Here is an 18,867-nt window from a genome sequence, read left to right as displayed (position 1 = left end):
ATGAAAATGTCAAAAGTTTGGGATTATGACCTACAACAGCAAGTCGACAATTGCCAAAGCTCACCACTGCTGTTTAGTGGTTAGTATTGTAATACCCCTGAAAGTAATCAACAATAGACACAGCTGCTAGTGCACTTTCAATCGCTCTATTGAACAAATGATAACAAAATAAACATGTAATAAGCTAATTCATACACAAACTGCAAGTGTCACAACCGCTCAGGAATTGGCTAACGGTTAGCCAGCTAATAGCCAGCCGCTAACCTGAGTTCCAAACAGCCAACTCTACACGCTCATTCAAGTGACTCCCACGTCACTCACAAGGCCATCTTTTAAATCGTGGTGTGGAATGTCAGAATGGCGACTCCAAGTGGGCAACATTAATGCATGAATGAAATAAAATAAAAAAAATAATTTTCAATGTAGATTTGACAGGCAAGGTGCTACTGACTCAAATTGACCCACCAACTGCTGTTGTTTGGTTGTAATTTCCTGTCTTATTGATGTTCAAGCGGCAGACATCAGGAAGCTAGTCATGATGATGATGATGGTGAAAGATGGCGGAAATGAAGTCCCTACAGTGAAGCACTTTGTCCCTTTACAAATTTGTCTTCCTGCGTTGCTATCAACAAATTGAGCCGTTGTGCTTTGAAAGGTCATGACGTAATTATCCCTACTGCTTTTATTTCTCTGAGGAAACGAGACCCGTCTGCGCTGAAAATCGCGCACATCTTTTGTGTCATTACCTTGAATTATGGGGCCAGTCAATAACATTTTCTGTCTGTATTCTACACAAAGGACTTCAGTGTCACTGAGCGGCTTTACCAGAAAGTGGATCTCTCGACTGGTTTAGAAATGTCAATGGAAGACTCAGCGGGCAGCTGCAAGCTTATTGAATATTTGTCCAAAACGTCAGCTTGTGGAGGCGACTTAAGCTACGATGTATGATTGCGTTCACTTTTAATGCAGCCTGTGTGGTTAAAAAGGACTAGGAACTGTAGTCCGAATTGTCTTGGACTGAAGTAGCAGTTCACAGATGCCACAAGATGGTCGAGATAGGAAGCGAATCTCAGGAGCACAACTTTACATCTTGTCAGATATGTACAACGCATAAACCATCTTGAGTATGGCAAAACCCACCGAATAATGAAAAAATAATTCTAAGGAATATGCTCGGATGAAAGTCAGTGCATTTGGTGGTCCAGAATCACAAAGTGTGAAATAACAACACCATCTGGCCATACTTCTGTTTGTATTGTATGAGCAACAGCATCAGATCCCTGGAGAAACCTCTTTTATAATTACATGGAGTCCTCTTCATTTGTATCTGTACTTATGGGGTGCGTCACAAAACTTTCAGGACTGACGTCAAATCAAATGTACAAACCACACATAATGACTGCAGAACAACTGGTTCACATTAGCAGCAAACTGTATTTTCTTCTCAAGAAACATTAGTGAATCTTTGGGCAATGAGACAAAGTGACGTCAGAACCACACCACATTAGTGACTTTGCTAGCTAAAACGGGATATTTGAGTAAACCTGGTTTATTTAAAAATGAATGAGTAAGAACGGCAAGTGTGTCATGATGTTAGCATCAAAGTGTACATTCGTTATCACCTATTAAGCTGCCTTGAAAAGCAACAACGTCTTTTGCCAGGGGCACTCGCTCAACGCTTAGTGGCTAGCTGCTGACATTGGCAACAGGCGCTGTATTATACATTGACAGTGAGTTTTTTTTCTTCTTTTTTTAACCCTGGAGAACCCAAGAACCCTTTTCTTCTTTGGAAAATTATGAATTATACTTTAAATGACTGCTATAAGTTCACTGATCACAAAAAAATATGTTTTTTCAATTTTAACCCCTGTTTTTTGAACTAGCTCAGAGTTGCTAATTTATCAATATATATATATATAAAACATACTCCTAGGCATTCTCCAACATGATATGAAATAGATTAACAAAAAAAAAACAACACAATTTTACCATCTGATGGTTTGCTGAGAAGATGGTTTTGTTTGGATTGATTTCCAGCTCAACAAAACAGCATGTTGCCAGCCATCTTGTCACCACCACTCTGGCTCATGTAAGTGCAATATTCATCCACTAGATGGCCCCATGCAGGGGTCAGAAGTGGCACTCTGGACTTTTGAAGTTAAATTTGTATAAATAAAAAAAAAAGAAGGTCTTTGTTATTTGAGTAGCAGAATTTATAGGGGCCAAATTTGACCCCGTGGGTTCTTCAGGGTTAAGAGTATATAGGAAGGAATTTAACAATTAAATCCCATTTTAACGGGTTTAATCTTATGAATCGCAATGACAAGTGTGTGATTGACATACACATGTAAAAAAAAAAAAAAAAAAACGGGACACCGGAATGAGACCTGCGTAATATCGGGACAGAACAATGATGTTGGTGAAACCCAAGGCTCAAAATCGGGATTGTCTCGGCCGTATTTTAAAAACATAAATATTGTCACACAGATGTGTATGTTTTGTGTTTGTCACAGATACAGCTCCCAAGCATCTCAGCTCAGCAGTTTACTGACCTCCCTTCTGTTTGCTTTGGCGTTCATCCACAAAGCCATCATGAGCCTCAGGCTGGTTGATTTAAAACACGACCGACTCTCATAGCCCGTTGCCCGCGGTGCTTGTCTACTCTTCATTTTGTCATGCAACGCTTTATCCATCTCTAAAGGCTAGATGAATAATAGCCAAGTCCTCCCTAGCCGGTGTGCATTGAGGCTTTGTCGCTTCGTTTCTCACTTCATTCACTGCCCTTTATTGCAGGGGCAAGGATTTTCTTCACTTAATTTAGCAGAGGCAGACTCAAAACATAATACAGTGCTACACTATGTGCATTTGAATGAAGGACAATCCCCATGTAAGGATTTCATAAATCTCATAAGCAATGCTTGAAGTGGACGGGGGGGGGAAAATGCTTTTGTGCTAACAGAAAATGTGCCAATAGCAGTTGCTAAGGAACTGCTGAGGTGTCGGTGTTGGACAGTGATAATTATACTACTAGAACTTGATTATATGTGAAGAATTTAACTGGCATGTGATGGAGAGACGAGAGCGTGCAGCATGTTCCAAAGTAAACCGAGCTACGCTTGAATAGACCTACTTAATGTGAACCTTGTCAGACAGTGTCATACAACTGCTGTGGCTGGAGGAAATGACAGTCTACATCAGATTTCATCGGGAGATGTACCATACAGATAAGCAGCGAGACGTAGTCAGCAGACTACTAAATGGCGGCATCAATCTTAATATCCACACAATTTATTGTCTCTGGGCAGCTGGTCACAATTTTACAATAGTTTTAAATTGTGCCACCGAGGGGTGGATTTAGTCCCCACTAAGCAACGGTATATTTCTTGCAAAGGGAAAGCACTGATATGTGATGACTATTGTTAGTAATTGCTATTTGTGACCTGTCTATAACCCTATAAAGCCTGAACCATGAAATATATGAGAGAAAATTACGATTTTTTGTAAATCCAGTATTTATTGGTCCTTTTAAACGAACAAACCATTTTTTTTTGTGGGGGAAATCAACTTCTACATATGACTTTTGATTTGTGTCATATTTGATACATCCGGTCACAATGCTTTAAATTCATACATTCATAACTGTCAAAAATAAAATAATAAACAGACATATCAAACATATTGTTATTTCCAAAAATGTGAAAGAACATTTCCCACTATTAATAAGTATAGGTGTCTCTCCTATCTCTAATGGGGCGATCTTGCAAGGTTGCTGGGAAAGCCATCAACTGGGTGAGACTGCCCTCTAATGGATTATCTGTGCAATGCATGTGTCAGATCAGGGTTTTAATGGGGAAAAAAAACATTATACTCATGAAATAGAGGGCTCAAAAAAAAATTTATATCATAAATTTAGCATTATAGGGTTAAATGTGCTACTAGACACAAATGCCAAGTCTTAAACACTATTGAGCCTATCTGTGTCTAGATTCTTGTTGTTGAGTTGATAAGCGTCCTCTACATCTCTCCTCCCATGTAACAAGAACTTTACATTTACATTTAAATTGATGGCTCACATTATGAGCGAGATTACTGACAAGGCCGTTTACTTGCTCACTCAAAAACCCTGTCATAGAAAGTCAGCCGGCTTGCGTTCAGAAAGTGTCTAAGTGGATTTATCAGTTGGCCATTTAAGGTCATCTCCTGCTCAGTTATTGAACAACATTAATCTAGGAAAATGCCAGCGCAGACGTCGAGCGGCCCACAAAGTGCCATGTTTATGGCCGACTCATAATTTTGTGGTCGTTTGATTGCCAGTTTGTTATGCATGGGTGCCGCAAAGTGAAGCGGAAATAGTAAGACGGTTTTCAAAATATGCTAGGATAAGGTTACCATATCCAATCAGTAATGTACTGCAGTGCTAGATAAACAGTAGCCACAGAAATTCCCAACTGAATCAGAACTGAAGTTATGCTCCACTTTTTAAATGAAAAACTAAATAAATAAAACTTTAACAGCGCTAACTTGTGGTTGTCATTTATAGTATTTTAGATCACAGGGTAAAATGTAAAGTTCACCTAAAAAAAGACAACGTCCCTGGGTGGACTCGAACCACCAACCTTTCGGTTAACAGCCGAACGCGCTAACCGATTGCGCCACAGAGACCTGAAGAAATGCGAAGCCAAATTACAATTTCAAAAAGTCTTTCAGGGGCTGGTTACAGCATGCTCAGCACATTTCAGGCACACGTGCTTTTATAGCACACGCTGCTGATTGCTGGTGTGTTGTAATCTGCTAGTTTGTCCAGATAAGTATTAGTTATTATCAAAAGTCAGTTTCGCTGTATTTCACGTGCTGCTTTTTACCCGCTGGCCCGTAACCAGCAGTCTTTGGAGCAGGAAGTTACGTCACTGTGAGCGCTCAGACAGACACGGCAAAATCCCTGTCTCCTTTTGGTTCCATGTGAGATAATAAATACATTCCAGCTCTACTCTTACTTCCCCGATCTGCATTTTTATTTGTGAAAATCTGTGGTGAAGTGGGCTTTTGATGACAAAGTGTAGCAATAAACACAATTTTACTCTATTGTTCTATATCCCTTATGTTTTAAATTGCCTGGCTCAAATCAGGAGCCTGTCATGTAAAAATGGTACAATTTTCACTTTTCCTCATTTTGGTCGCTATTGAGTGAAGACCAGAATCAACATTGCAACATCTTTCAATTTGTGTCATCACCCTCCACGAACAAAGAAGTATTCTGCTCACTGGCAAAACTGCTTCAAGTTTTCCCTCCCCCACACTTTTGTAAAGACTTGAAGAAACGTCAAACCACGTTTTGTGATCAGATTCAGTTATTCATGCAACTTCAGCAAAACCAATGAATCAATGTAACTGTTCAATGACTTAAGCCGGTCGTTTCCCGCTAAATGCCACATCTAAAAACAAATGTTTAACTTGTATTGTTTCAATGATGACACAAGCATGCGTTCCAACAAACGTAATGGTAGCTTATGAAAAATAGCATTCTGATGATCTTTAAAGTATGCTTAAAATTTCATTTCATACCTGGTTGGGTTTGAGTCACCAACAGGTCTCTTAACAGCCAAATGCGACAAATGAATGGAATTATATGAGCCGCAAAATAATCAGTTCTCTGTATGTTGATCAAAACCATAGCCATTTAATTTCCATATTTTGTGTATCCATGCACATAGTGACATATGGATGCTGGTAGGGTTAAAATTAGTTCAATCAGGCTACAGTATCATTTGGGACGAGAGGTTGACATGATTTTCCCAAGTCTTTGTAGTAGGTGTGAACATTTCAATGATTCAAAGAGCGGACACCGCTCAGCTGGGAGTTTTGTGCTTTTCTTTATCATCTTGTAAGCTTCTGTGTTTCCGTGATATAAAGCAGCAAGTGCACTAAAATAAAACATTCCCTTTTTTTTACTTTTTTTTTGCCTCAAATCGTCTCAGTCCCAAAAGAATCCAATCAAAACAGAGAAAATAGGATTGGCTTACAAATAGATCACTTCAAAGTATAAACCTTTTAGTGTAAATCAAACCCACGACAAAGTTTTTTTTTTTTTACGTCAATCTCAAATTTGTAGCATCAATTTCTTCTCAGCTATTGATTTTCAAACGAGAACACCTGCCACGCCATATTCGTTGTGTGGTTTTCGTTTCTCTGGATGAGACGCTCAATGACCCTGTCAATTTCACCTCCAGGAAGATTCTAAAATACCAGCATCTGACATTTCGCTTCCAGAGTAAATGTCAAGGATCATCATGGTCAAAAGCTAAACCATTGAGAGCATCCTTCAATGTAGCTGAGCACAAGGTGTTGAAGCGCTGTCGAAGATTTAATTAGGAAGTCATTTTCAAAATTTCTATAGTTCCTACCGTTTAGACATAACGTGGTTTGTGTTTTAGCCTAGCAAAGTTAAATCGCGTCTCTGGGTGGGCTTGAACCACCAACCTTTCAGTTAACAGCCGGACACGCTAACTGATTGCGCCACAGAGACATTTAATTCTGCACAATTCAGTTCTTAAAGTATAAGTACAGAGAAGACTTATCTTTCCTCCCATACTTTCATTCATGGAATTCAACTTGCCGTGTAAATTGTTGACATTATTAACATTTTTATTGGTTTATTTTACTTTTTACCTGTTTTACATTTTATTATAGATGTGTTGATGAAGGTGTAATTATGTTGACCTGATATAACCTGTGTGAGTAATGCTTTTGACATTCTTGCTATCTTTTGTACTGTTTTCCCAGAAATGAGAAAGTTAAAATGTTTCTATGTTTATCTAAGAAGTCTAGTTGCTGTTCATTAGAAATCCGGTTGTCAAAAGTTCAAGGACGATCTAGTTTACTGGGAAAATGCAAACTCATTGTGCGTCACGGGATGACAGAGGCGTTTCCTCATGTTTTGAATAAAGAGGCTGTGTGGGCAAAAGAAGACACACACATTGGATGACACTGCTTGGGTGATGTCTAACTGTGTGACCAGAGATCTCTGTAATAAACCAACCTTGCAAGAATCTCATCTTGCAATTATTTGAACACGCAAACTATTACAATTAATGGTAATTCCTTCAAAATCCAGCAAAGTAGTCACCATAATGTCTGTCCTGTCTTGATAACAGCATGGAATAGTTCACCAGTGCGGTTGCTAGTTGAGGTCAATCGGGTGTTTGACTAGACTTTGGCATTGGTGCTATGCTATCCTGCCCAGCCTCATCCCCCGTGTTCTTTCCTCAGCTAGTTTGTGACAAACAGATTGGCGCAGGTGTACTTGAACCAGAGGCCTGGAAAAAAACTAATCAGAACCTATAAAACTAACCTTGATGCCAACCTATATAACTCTAAGATTAGCTGAGCTGGATTTAGCTGGAGCAGCTAGCAAGAGCGGCTAGCGGGAGATAGTCGGAGCCATAGGCTGGAGCGGCTAACAAGAGCGGCTAGCGAGAGGAGCTAGTAAAAAAAAAATAGGTAGTAAAAGCTTGCGAGTGACAAGCGACGGGCCCAAATCACGGGAGTTAGTGACGACCACCTGCTGGCCCCAGCTGTGGAAGGTAAGATGCGGGGTCGACCCATTGAGTCTGACACTGGTTACAAACACCACCCGGCCTAACTACATTTGCTAAGTTGTCCTTTGGGCATACGTAGCAGGAAGATGGCGGTGAAACATGGCAGCTCAGTCATGTATCATAATAAGTGATTACTAGACCTACGATTATATTAAAAAATATATGTTTATGCGATACAACATATTTTTATGAATTATTAGTTCACCACTAGATGGCACTAGGGATCACTAAATGTCCCTTTAAATTAAACAATTTTCACTTTTCCATTTTACACGGTAGTTTAATCGACATAATCTGGATATCAAGACAATGAACTTTACTAAATGGTCTTGTTTTACTATGGAAGGCTTGTTGCCTCAGACGGTTGAGCTATTCCTCTCTCAAACGCATAACAATGAGGATATTAACTATGTGGGCACTATTTAAATATGCCTGGTGGATTACTTAATGCTCTCACCAGTTAAAGGTCAGCCACACAGCAACTTGGCTGGCAAAATGAGACGGACAGAATACCAAATAGGGAGAGCGATGTTAAGTGCCTGAAAACCATATCAGATATTTGGAGTCAAGGTATTAATGCCTGTGAGAATGAAATAATGATGATGGTTTCGATCACGCAACAATTTATTTACATGTCTGAGGGGCATTGACCGGTATAAATGGTATTTCATGGCGTGCTTTTAGAACGTCTGAGCATGGAATACATTTTACATGAGCTGAAGCTAATCCACAGCGGGCTGATTAGGTGCTAAAAAGGGAGTAATTCACCAGATAATGAATACTGCTCGATAAAAATGGTCTGCAAATGTCACCGATGACGTATAATCCCTCATTAACTGTCATTTTTTTTTGCTTTTCCTCTTTCACTCATGGATTTTTAGCCCTGTCCTCTTACCGTCTGTGGTAAAAAAAATTAAAAATAATTAAAGCTCAGATGAGAATGTTGACATGCAGGTCAGATCTCCAGTTTAAGTCACCCCAAGTGAACCAGGAAGTGGCCTGGCATTCCACGCTGATTGGTTATCTTTTTGACTTTTATCCAGAACCAAGTAAAAGCTGAATTGTTTCTGACTCTAAAATGGCTTAAAGCACCAACCTTTCAGTTAATTAACACCCAAATGTGCTGACCTATTGCGCCACAGAAACATTATAAGTAGGGATGTCAAAATTTGTGTGTTAATTTTGAGTTAATTTAAAGTTCCTTTAACGCCATAAATTTTTTAACGCTCGATTAATGACCAACCCTTACATTTGAGATTAATCGTGAGTTAACTATTGCTTATGATTAAGAATTTTAAGAAAAGCATAAATGATCACTCCTGTAGTTGCATATCATTTTGATTACTTTTATTTTACTTTTCCTATTGGGCATGATTAGTTTAATAAGCTTTTCAGAAGTCACTTTGGGTGCAGCCAAAACACATTGCCAGAAGATGAGCTGATTGTTTTGTTGGCAGCCGGTGAAAGCCTTGACAAAGTTTTGTTACAAAGCAAGATGTGGAGAGCTGTGAGATGCCTTGAAATCTGATTCCAGCTGCGCTATCGGAGAAGTCGAGCATCTCATCATGACACAGAGCGCATATTAACGATGGAAAAACACAGGAGTGGCTTCAACAGGTGCACATGCTTTGATTAGGAGAATGCAGCAACTGGTTATTGAGTGTTCGCGCTTTGTTTTTATTCCGTTATTGTCACAAAGATAATTACACAGCATGTGTTTTTTCTCTGGATTTCAGTTTGTAATGGAAATGTATCAGAACAGACTGCTAGGTGTGATCGGGTAATATAATTGTCTTTACTAAAATGGGTTACGTGTACCGGTTTTTAACAGCCTGATATTGAAAATTTGAGAACCTTGTGTTGATACTGCTCTTATGTGTGGTGTACTCACAATGACCAACAGCACACCATTTAACCACATCTCCACTAATAATCGTCTTTCGCCCAAAAATTTATCAGACCTACCTGTGAGTGGCAGCCGGGTGCCAAACTATATGAAAGAGTTGTAGTAGAATATGAAATAGAAGCTACAAGGCCAACTGCTATCTTATTAAGGCTTGGTCTGACCTCAAGTGTCTTCAGGAAACACAATGGCATCTCTCTAGCGACCAGACCAAATTTGCTTTTTTTTTTGTGGTAACGTATGTCAGGAAAAGCACTGCAAGTCCTGTCTCCATTTTAATTTAAATCCTACAGATGATAGAAAAAAAACAACGTCGTCACTGGGTGGACTCGAACCACCAACCTTTCGGTTAACAGCCGAACGCGCTAACCGATTGCGCCACAGAGACACGCTTACAAATGCAGTGACAACTCATTGGTTGCTTGAACGCTATTTGGACGTAAGTACCGCGGACCGGTCCGCGGCGGGCCGCCCAGTTCAAAGAAAAAAAAAACAACTTACTGTACTTCCGATTCATTAATTATCCGAGGCTTATTAATATTTTTACTTCCGGTTAATTAATTATCCGAGGATTATTAATATTTTATTTTGAAAAGTGACCGGATTCTCTCCGTTTACGACGGATTCTTGGCGCATGTCAAGATGCTAATTATCTCAGTCACGTAGCGCTGATGCTAATCGAGAACTTAGCAAAATGAGTAAAAAAACAGACATATTTGGAAAGTTTCTTTGCAACGGAGGAAAAGCACAGTGATGAGACAACACAGGAGCGTATGACCAAGAAGAAAAAGAAAGGTGCATGGCATGGACTTACAGCTTCAGGTGATTCCCACGCACGATGGCCCACTAGCGCTATAGTAAATGAGTTACTCATGGACTTTAGATTTGTTCTGTGGTGCCTTGTTATGTTTAAGGAGGGCGCTGCTAATATAAGTCCATAAAAATGTGGCGTCACATTTATTGTTATATCTACAAAATACCCCACTGGGTTGCCTGTCCGTGGTGGAAAAAAGGTTGGGGACCACTAGCATATGCTACACTCCATCAGAATACACAAAACGTTTGAAGGACAAGGTACTTGACATGTTCCTGCAGGCTTCAATTTTGGACGTGATGTGTTCATTTGATGTGCTGATGTGTGATTGTCATGTGCGATCATGTCAGACGAGAGGAGAGAAGAAAGGGAAAACCTTTTCAACTCAAGGGAGCAACCAGGGAACTCCTTTCCATTCTCTGGTTGTCATAGTAACCTATTAGCCCACATGGAGGGTTAGCCTTCTTAAGACGTCTTTATTTTCATATGTACATCATTTAACATATGCTTGAATCTGTGGTTCCTTTGCAAATGAACGCCCAGTTCGTTGCCACGTAAGAAATAAACTACTGTATATAAACTTCGTAAAATATTTACTTGTGTGTGCAACACCCTCATACATATATAGCCTATGTATATTTTACAGACAGCCTTGTAAAATACAAGCTGTTTCTCCATTAGCAAAGATGTCATTGTGACAGCAGCATGTACGGCAGGGCACTTTTTGCACCGGCTGCCAGATGGTGCCATGCATTGCATTCATGCAGCAGGGCAAGTATTTGCTAAACCAGTGGTCTGCAAGCTGCGGCTCTGGAGCCACATATGACTCTTAAGTCCCTCTCATGTGGCTGCCTGTGGATCTGTAAAAAATGAAAAATACATATATATATATATATATATATATATATATATATATATATATATATATATATATATATTTTACATATTTATTTTTATACTACAGATAAAATATCTTTAAATGCATTAATTATTTAGATAACAAAATGAATAAAATGTCAGAGTCCACATTTTTAATTTGTCATAAAAAAAGAGACAGAAGGTAGATTATTATTATTTTTAAATCTACCTTAGTACGTCCAAAAAGGAAGATGAAAAGCAGAAAATTACCATGAAATTTCCAAGATTGTTAAATAATTGAATACAAAAAAAGGCATAAAAGAAAATGTGCAAAAAGTAACAATAAAATGTCTAAAAACATAAACATAACTTTAAAATACAGGGATGTGATTTTTCCGCTAATTCGCGGAATTCCGCTTTTTTTATCTCCCCCCCCCCCCAAAAAAAAAAAATTCAGAATCTTTTTTTTATTTTTTTATTTTTTATTTTTTTTAGTAGTTCATTGTGTATGCACATGACTCCGACAGATAACATCTTCTGCTATAACAAAGACATTTGTGGTATGCTCTAATATGAGTTACTTTTCATTTGGTCATGATACAATTATTTGTTCATGAAATTTGAACTCTTCAACATTATTTATGTGTTAACTTAGTAATCACATTAGTTAGATATGATGATATTCTCAGTGATAGTTTTTAAAAGCAAAGGCAGTCCAATGTTTTTGAATGTGACTGATTTTGAGTTGACTAAAACTGCCATTTTATATGGGATAGTTCAATATACATTGAAAATTTATGCTGTTGTTTTGTCTATTTCTTTGTCATGTGAGTGCATTGAAAGTACTTAAAAACACGGACCCTGGACCTAGCTGGGTGCCAGCGGCCCCCAGATCCCCGGCTAAATTTTCAGATAATTTCACTTTGGTCAAATCACATCCCTGAAAATATAACGCACATTTACCAGACTGGGTTCTCACCACCCTGGTAATGAGCGACATGCGTCCGATCATTTCCACCTGTGCAAACGTATACAGAAGTCCTTCTCAACTCTGCACACTATGTTATCTCCATTTGGACAGCTGGCTTAATAGCCGCGTGGTCGCCATGGAAACGCACTCCATTTCTGACAGCCAGAAGAAACGAGACGCCCTGCCGTTATTATCGTGAATGCTCTCTGATTCTAGGAACACAATGGAAGGTATTTCCTTCAGTCCTCCTTGATTGCAATACTAACAACTGCCACTTGTCTTTTAAAGGAACAGAACTGCAGGAACATCTTTACAGCCAGGACAGTCTCACAACTGTAAACTGAGTGTGTATGACACCCCTCAGAGGAAGACACTTTTGGCTGAGGTACATTATGCTTTGGGATGCACTTTTTTGCCCCCTGCAAGTACGTACATTTGAGAACAACCAAGTATCGGGCTGTTACTTTTGATAAATGAAATAAAAAAAAAAAACTGATAAAAAAACAAAAAACTATATATCCCACTATAGCATTTTCCCTATAACATTGTTTGATGATGGTCTAAATACGAGTTTGTCCCCCAACTCTAATACAACTCTTCCCATTTAAAATGGAACAAAATGCAATAACAAAAAACAAACAAATGCTAAACCAAACTTGTCAAATGGGCTTTCCTATCAAGTCACAAGTCAGTTCCTGGAATTTTAGCTGCATGTGTATGACATTTTTCTCGCATCTTCCATTACCAAAAGGCTGGCTGGCGCAGGTGTGTGCCTGTGCTCTGATTCATCCTGCTAACAATCCTCCAATTTGAAGCTTTGCTATTTCCGAACGTCTCAAGTCGACATCTGCAGAGCTAAGTCATCCAGCTCCAGGAATAGATTTGACTTGCACACCCACGCATCCCAAATGCAATCCAGAGTGTCAGTTGTCCGCCACTGTTACGCTCCTGTCGATGTGAAGTACATTTGAATGAGTCCTTTCGTCATTCATGCCACACACAAGGTGTCATATATCACAGCTGAGCTGTGGGTTGCTGATTGAATATGCTTTTTTCCCACATTTTCTATTCCAATTGCTTTGTTAATATAAATACCGTAGTATATATCAATGTCACACATACTGCTTGTTGCCAGGCAAGGTTCATAAGGTTCAAGTTTACTACTCCATATCGCAATGAAAAATAGTATGCTGGTCAAGTACTGCCTCCGTGCGTGAGCATTCATACTTTTTTGGGCACACTTTTTATTCTTGGTCCTTAGGATATATATATTTTTTAAACAATAATAACTAAATAAACCAAAAATTTGCAACTTTAATATCTTGATGCGTGCTTAACTGAACTCTCACGAGGTATAGAACAGAACAGGGGGGAAAAAAAGGCATATGTTCCCTGACCGGGAATCGAACCCGGGCCGCGGCGGTGAGAGCGCCGAATCCTAACCACTAGACCACCAGGGAAACTGTCTTTGCTGGAGGCCACAATTTCATAAATACTGTAGTGTTGGAGAAATTAAACCAAGCGTCCAATGAAAAAAAAAAAAAACTACAGTGTCAGCCGATTTTGAGCATTTTTACTCATCTTTTAAGGCAAACAGAATATTGGTGGATAACATATGGAAGATTAGATTCCATTCCTTCATTAGAAAAAAAAGTATGTTTCTACCTTATTCCGTTCTTTAGTCATCATCATTTGAAAATAGGTAATTTGAGTGACATCAAGCCAAAATGGAAAAAATAAGGAGAAAACAAGCTTTTTATAAAAAGATACACAAGACACAACAGTGACTTTGACACTAATATTTTTGTTTAGTGACACTTAGTAAATTTGATTTAATGTGACAAATGCTTTGATCATTCATGTGATACTTGAAAACGTTCTATTTCCTAAGATCAGCCATGTTTTCATGCACGTAATTTGATACAGGGGAGCCCATTGAAAAGAGATAAAATGCTGCCATCTGCTGGCCATAATTAGTGTGTGTTTTTGGATTTTCACAACAAGACGTTGCACTGCCAATTGAGGAAGAAAAAAAACGTAGTTAACGCCAGTTGACGTTATTAGCGGTATATAGTGGGCGTGTCCTTAACGTCAATTGCCGTTTATGGCGGTAAAAGAGTGCTAATGACACCTTGCAAATTGTTCTAGCCCATAACTTACCTTGTCAAAACAACAGCTCACTAAAGCGCGTAGCTTACCTCAACAAAAGTCTGTGTTGCCTTCACGGCTCGTCCAGACCATGGGAAACTACCTAACCCGCGACTCACCCACAACACAAGGGATGCTGACTTGCTACAATGCACTAATGGAGAATACCATTGAGATTAATCAGCCTTTCATAGTGAAAATATCATTTGGCAGACAGTTTGACAGACAGTCCAGCTGTCAACGCACCTCTCAAGACTGTGTGATAGATGAAGATGTTAAAGGAGTAAAGGTGGACCGGATAACTAGTGACCCCGCCTGCTGGCGTGTACACCTGTGAGTACCTTCACTCCACTCGAGTCTTGTTTTTTTCAATGGCAGTCTTGTAGAGCCAATTAAAGTGTGTGGGGGTCATGTTTTTGTGCTCGGGAAACCAAGATGCTCGGTGTGTCGACAACCCCCCCCCCCCCCCTGTTAAAATCAAAGTACAACTCTCTCCACTGATATGGCTAATTGCTCTCTGCGTTGTGGTTTGTTGAGTAATAATCAAGCATCCAAAAAGTAAACAAGCAAGAGACCCGCCATTATACGTTCCTTTGTTTGCACTTCCCTCACTCTCTGCGCTTCTATTTACTTGCTTCTGATTGTAACACTCATTTAAATGAGCGGGTTGACGTTGCGTGAAATTGAAATTGAACTTATAAAAAAGCGACTGTTGCGGAGGGGGCAAAAATAACTGATCTTTTAGTGACGACTAATCCATTTACTCAGTGACTTAGCCTCCACAATCACAAACATCAAATGCTGGTAAGGTGAAATACATTTAAACCGTTAATTTGTACAAATCAGCAAATCAGGGGACAGAGACCAGTCACACTCACATTCACAAAAAAAAGGACAATTTAGTGTCTTCAACAGGCCTAACAATTATTTTTTTGAGAATGTGGCAGGAAACTGGAATAGCAAAAGAAAATCTGCTCAACCATGGAAAAAAAAATGCAAACTCCACAACATAATTTATCTAGATAATGTTCTGTTTTATTGTAGTGCTTTTTTTAATATGTTGTACGGTGACCTTGAGTGTCTTGAAAGGCACCTAAATTAAATGAAGAAATCATTATACATCAAACCGAACCCGGATGTGCAAACCACTCAACCACCGTGCTGCTCCAGTCGGAATATGACAATAAAATCTGTAGCCTACACTATATTTTTTTGGGGGCGGGGGGGTGCTTTTATTTAGTTTTAGAAAAGCGCCCTTTATGTCAATCACGAGCAAAACCACTAAAACGTCTCAAAAACGAATGCCTAAAAAGAAGAAAGTTTGAAGAAGGCATTTCAGGGTCAATCTGGCAATTTTCATTGGTCCTTCAGTTCAAAGACCGACTCATTCTGACTGACGTTGCATGAAATTGAAATTCTGTTTTAAAGGCTACTGTTGCAGAAAGGGACAAAATAAGTGGTCTTTTAGTGACCATTAAAGCATTTACTCCGTGATTTAACCTTGATCAGAAATACAAATGCAGATTCAGTGTAATTTTTTCCTCTGATTTACTCCTTGCTATCAAAACATATTACAGTACGGGTAACATTTTCAGTAACTTTAAAATTCTCAACTCTTAAAATTTAAGCTAATTTATTAAGGCGGTTTATAGCAATTTGGTAGACATGAGAGTTTTTTTCAACCCCCAAAATTATAAACACATTTTTATTTACTCAGACTTGCACAATTTTTCGAAAATTAATTTAAAAGTATTTCATGATCTCAGTTCTACAAAAGATAAACGAGTCTGTACATAATGAATGGAAATGAGGTTTAATTTCTGTTTGGAAAATAGCTCTTCATTTCAAATAATTATGTTTGACAATGTTTTGAATCCCTTGTTGTTGCCTTTCAAAGCCAAACTTGTATATAATTATTTTCCGATTGTTACCATATAGGTGATTTGGTCCTTCCATGTTGGCGGTGAATGAAAGCAAAGGTAACTATAACTCCACCAATTTCCTTAGGACGGTCATTGGCAGAAATACACGCTATACATGCAAACTCAGCGACAGCTGAAATAAACGCAGCAGAACGTGTCCTCTTGACATGTGCGTCATATTTATTTCCACCTGGCTACTTGTGACCCGTCGGGCTTAAGGCAGATGCCAAACCGTTCGACCTGCATGCTCCTGACACTCATCCGTCATAACTAATCAACGTGCACTCGTATTTCCTGTCAGGTCGCATCATCGCAAGTTATTTTTGTAACTGAACTTCAGTCAGGCAAGGTGCATGCAAACATCTGAATTTACAAGTGCAGTCAACTCAAGCGACTTCTATTTCTGTATAGCAAAGCTAAATTGTTTTTTAAAAATATATACTTTAATGTAATTTTGAGAACAGTGATTGTGCCGATCTCAAAAAAAAAAAAAAGAAAACTCAGGACTGTATTGTGAGCACAAACAAATAGCATTCGTGATATTATAAATATTCATTATAATGACATACCCCGTTGTATAATTCATGTTTGTTTAGAACAAAAATACGGTAATACAAACTAGAACGGTAATTTAGAATAGCTCAGACTTCTGCATTAAACAATAAATATCTCAGTCTATGACAAAAAGGTGTGTTCCACTCCGCTCCTGTAGGTGGCGGTAATGCAGATTTGGTGCATTACTGACCCTAATCGCTCCAATGCAAGTTGACTGTAATGGTAAAGTAAAAATTAAGACTTTGATTTGCATCAAAATGTAGTGGATTGGTCAACTAGTAAGATAGCTAACTAACTTAACATACCAACACATATATAAAAAAAAAAAAGAAAATTCAGGTCATGAAATTTACAACAAGTCATGACATAGTACAATAGTAAAACTATATTAATAATTAAAAGTCTGATAAATCCTACATGGCAGTTTGAAAAGTACAACTTTTTTTTAACTTGTCCGTGGCATCCTTGAGCATGTCTTCAGTGTCTGCAGGCTGTCACGTCACATTAGAGTGCTTTGATCGGCAAGCAATCAAACAGAACTGACCATGACCATGAACATGCCGGCAAAGACGGAACGCAAACTCTTAACGCGCTTCAGGGACTGAAAGACAGAATACATCAAATACACCAGATAAAAGGCAATTCAAGATAAGTGTGCTTCACTGATGTGCTCAATGCCAAACCTCAAACTCCATAGTTATATTGTGCATAAGGTAAAGAGGAATGTTGGTGTCTTTGTGAAGTTTTTTTGTGGGGAGTTGTCATTTATTGTCTGTCCTATCGTTCTGTTCATTTAGGTTTTGTCAGTTAGTGGTTGGCAGTGTTGGAAAAATGACTCAAGATCAATAATATAGGCCTATTACTTCTTACTAGTTACTTGATAGAATTATTATTTTTTGCTTTACTCATTACTCCCTGTCAAAAGTAACTAGTTACTTATGACTTTAAGTTACTTTTTTCTCGCCCTCAGTAATTGTAACCCAAAAAGTCTTACTTTGCATGTTCAACCTAAGCAGTTGTTTTTACGTTGTAAATTTTCATTCTAATTGTTGCTGTAACTCCAAAAAGTGTACCGTAAACATGACATGATGTGTCCATCTGAGTCCATTTGTACCCTCATTTGAATTAAATGAACACTAAGACTTTTACTTTATATGAATTCATCAATTGCTGACTAAATGAAACAACATCTGAGCACAAACTGATAACGATAAAAACAGTTTACGCTTCGCAGTTCCGAAAGTACGCAACCGCTGGGCAGAGATGGGAAGTAACGAAGTACAAATATTTCCTTACTGTACTCGAGTCGTTTTTCAAGTACTTTGTACTTTCCTGAGTATTTATTTTCTAGACTGCTTTTTTACTTTTATATTTTAACATGAGTATCTGTACTTTTTCTTGATACATTCTCAAAATAAGGTCGTTCCTTTTTAAAAAAATGTTTTTTATTAAAATAATGAAAACGATTAAAATACTTTGGCTAATATCTTTCAAATTGATTACTTCTAGACGTCAAGTACATTTAATAAACTGTACTTTTTTACTTATACTTGAGTAATTATTTGAGTGAGTACTTTTACCCAAGTTGTGTTTTCACCAAGTAGTTGCATGTGCTTTTACTCCAGTAGAGAATGTCAGTACTGCTTTTAATCAAATAGAGAATGTCAGTACTTTAGTACTTTACTTTAGTACGTGTCAAATTCATTCAGACCGAATTGTTTCCCAACAAAGAAACAACCAAACAAACAAAAAAATGAATTGCTTCTGTAGTGTTTACGGTCGGAAGGAAAATAGTAATGATTACTTTAGAAAAAAAGTAAATGTAATATTACTCAAACTCTGAAAGTAATTTGGTACACTACTCAATAGTGGGAAAAGTAATATTGGTAGTTTTAGTTACTAGTTACTTTCCTGTTCTTTTAGGCCTCATCCGCCGCTTCCACGTCCAAACTCACATTTTCTTTAGGCACCATTCTTCTCAGTCCGAGCTTCCTTTTTTTCTTTTAGATGTTATCCTTGTTGTCCGTCCTAACTTCACAGAGCTTGTCTATTATTGGTCAATTCTTACTGAAGTTCTTCTCCTTTTAGGCCTCGTAAGTCTT

The 18,867-nt window shown here is 38.3% G+C and overlaps 1 protein-coding gene and 4 non-coding genes across 5 annotated transcripts in view; 1 reads left to right on the top strand and 4 right to left on the bottom strand.

Moving 5' to 3' along the window:
• Nucleotides 1-4,588: 4,588 nt before the first annotated feature.
• trnan-guu (transfer RNA asparagine (anticodon GUU)) lies at nt 4,589-4,662 on the bottom strand. The gene has a single exon. It is a non-coding gene; the product is annotated as a tRNA-Asn (tRNA).
• A 1,787-nt stretch (nt 4,663-6,449) lies between these two features.
• trnan-guu (transfer RNA asparagine (anticodon GUU)) lies at nt 6,450-6,523 on the bottom strand. Its single transcript has one exon. It is a non-coding gene; the product is annotated as a tRNA-Asn (tRNA).
• Nucleotides 6,524-9,812: 3,289 nt separating this feature from the next.
• On the bottom strand, nt 9,813-9,886 carry trnan-guu (transfer RNA asparagine (anticodon GUU)). Its single transcript has one exon. It is a non-coding gene; the product is annotated as a tRNA-Asn (tRNA).
• Nucleotides 9,887-10,168: 282 nt separating this feature from the next.
• Nucleotides 10,169-18,867, top strand: part of LOC144053816 (protein shisa-like-1a) — a 62,760-nt gene continuing 54,061 nt past the window's right edge. The window contains exons 1-2 of the mRNA XM_077568660.1: nt 10,169-10,320; nt 12,435-12,525. The gene's annotated coding sequence lies outside the window, so the exon portion shown is untranslated. The remainder of the gene's footprint in view (nt 10,321-12,434; nt 12,526-18,867) is intronic.
• Nucleotides 13,529-13,600, bottom strand: trnae-cuc (transfer RNA glutamic acid (anticodon CUC)). The gene has a single exon. It is a non-coding gene; the product is annotated as a tRNA-Glu (tRNA).

The sequence above is a fragment of the Vanacampus margaritifer genome, chromosome 6 (genome assembly GCF_051991255.1).
Source record: "Vanacampus margaritifer isolate UIUO_Vmar chromosome 6, RoL_Vmar_1.0, whole genome shotgun sequence".
Lineage (NCBI taxonomy): Eukaryota > Metazoa > Chordata > Actinopteri > Syngnathiformes > Syngnathidae > Vanacampus > Vanacampus margaritifer.
The sequence above is the reverse complement of the archived record's forward strand: the minus strand, read 5'-3'. Positions and strand labels throughout refer to the sequence as shown.